Source organism: Solanum tuberosum, unplaced genomic scaffold (genome assembly GCF_000226075.1).
Source record: "Solanum tuberosum cultivar DM 1-3 516 R44 unplaced genomic scaffold, SolTub_3.0 scf00287, whole genome shotgun sequence".
Taxonomy (NCBI): Eukaryota; Viridiplantae; Streptophyta; class Magnoliopsida; order Solanales; family Solanaceae; genus Solanum; species Solanum tuberosum.
This window is the reverse complement of record NW_006239211.1, coordinates 131,197-133,489: the sequence shown is the minus strand read 5'-3', so window position 1 is coordinate 133,489 and position 2,293 is coordinate 131,197.

Here is a 2,293-nt window from a genome sequence, read left to right as displayed (position 1 = left end):
TTACATAGCCTGAACGAAGGCTTATGATATATTCGTTCCACGAATTTGAAAGCTTGCCATTATCAGTAAGGTGCAAATCCCTCCCTTGCAGCATTGCTAAATGATGGAGGCGACGGGCATCATCCTGTTGAAATAACTTTTGGGCGTCAGTAAAATCAAAACACTTTGCCATCTTCTCGCCAGAAATTTTGCAAAGAGGTATTGATCGATGTGAACGATTGGCACGATGATGAGTCCCAAAGTATTCCCCAAGCCAACCATAACATATCTTTTTAAGAGATTTTATAAAGATTGTAACCTTCACATTAATTCAAATACAAATATTATTGCTTGCTTGCTATTTTTCTTTTCCTGTTTACTGTATTTCAGGATTGAAACTTTAGACGCTTACAATAATTACGTGGGCTGGGATTCTGAGTTTGTATAATTCGCAAGTTTGTATAACTTTTGTATAATATAATTTGTATAATTGCTTAAAGTTAAGATGTTTGTGTTTGTATAAATTCGTTATTTCAAGCTTATACAAAAATAACTGAATTATACAAATATACCCGCAGGATGCCAAGTTAGTCTCATCTCTAAGTGATTCTTCCACATCTAACTCGACAAAGGGGGCATTCTCCTCGTCAGTCCGCGGTAGGAAGTTCGAATCAATATGTCCAGAAGGATTGTGATTTAATCTTGGCTTTGTGGCTCGTACCTTTGACACCTTTTGCGGAGGTTCGACATATCTATTAGATCCTCTAAACCAAAACTTCACCCAATCATGGCCGGACAAATTTTTTTTCTTTTTACAGAAAGCCTATTTGCAGCCCAGCCCAGAAAGTAAAAGATTAGCGGGTCTAGGGTGAAAATCCATGAATTATACAAATAAGATAACTTAAATTGTAACTATATCCTGTAAATATACAAACTATAACTATGAAAGTTTATTATAGCAGCTCTTTGTAATTTTTTTTCTTTTTACAGAAAGCCTATTTGCAGCCCAGCCCAGAAAGTAAAAGATTAGCGGGTCTAGGGTGAAAACTGTCAACAAACAAACCGGAGTTTTCCCAAATACAATTTGAGGAGTTCAACTGAAATCCATAACCAACCCCACAAATTTCTTGGACGAAAGCTTAGAGAAAAACACCAAAAATGGCTGATGAACTAAACAAAGCTGCTTCAGAGGAATACAAAACGTCATCTGTAGAAGACGGAGGTGAGGAAGGAGAGATCGTAGGGGAATCGGATGATGTCCTCTACCCATTCCCAGTAGCTAGGTGTGTAGCAAACATTGCCAAAGTTAGAAGAAGGAACACGCCAATTGCTGAAACTTCCATCAGAATGAGAAGATTTAGAAGATGTTGCGTCATGATGAATCGCAGATTTCAGTAAAGGAACTTTCATGCTAGTAGCCTTGCTCGAGAAGTTTCTCATAACATCTTTGGTATCCATTTTTGACCATTCTTTAAGGAGAAGAGATTCATCATATGCTCCACTAACAAGAGAGAAGACGCCGATAGCAGGAGGTTGAACTTCCAAAAGTAGAACTTTGGCATTCGGATTTTGTTGGTCGTCGCCCACTATTTCAAGAAGAGGATGCGGCGAATCTCGGTCGCGGAAGTGCATCATGTTGCGGGATCGGAGTCGTATTTCTCTATCAAATATCTGCGAAAAAAATTAAACAAAAGAAAAAGTTCAGTTTCGTATGAACATGTCCAAAATAAAGGTGGTAGCCTCAAATTTTTGCGGTTGGTGAAAGGCTGATTTCAAATAGAAAACTGAATCAACACAGATGCAATCTAATCGTGGTTTTCGTATATGATGTAGCCCTATGAATTTACTTTCCAACACCGCAAACCGCTTGTGATTTCGTTATTCCTACGTCCAGATATGAATTTTTCCGCGAAGTCGCACAAAGCTGATGCGTTCAGTTTATCAGAATTTTAGGCTGAGTTCAAAAAATCACCTGAGTAAATCCGAGAGTTTTCTGATCGTGATTTTCGGATATATTGTAGCTCTATGAGTCTAATTTCTGGAAAATCAAACGGATCACGATTTCAATATCCCTACAATGAGATATGAATTTCCTACCAAAGTCGCGCTGAGCTAAAAAAGGGTGACGAAAATCAAAGTTGAGAGAGAAGGTCTCAATTGAACTTGACGATGCGGCAATGCGATATACAATCACCGGGTGAATGTGGGTATATATAGATTTCAAAATATGGAGACATCAATTTGATTCCTACAAATTATGGAAAATTATAATGATGGAAAGTTTAGTTCCTACAAATTATGGAAATTATGGTAA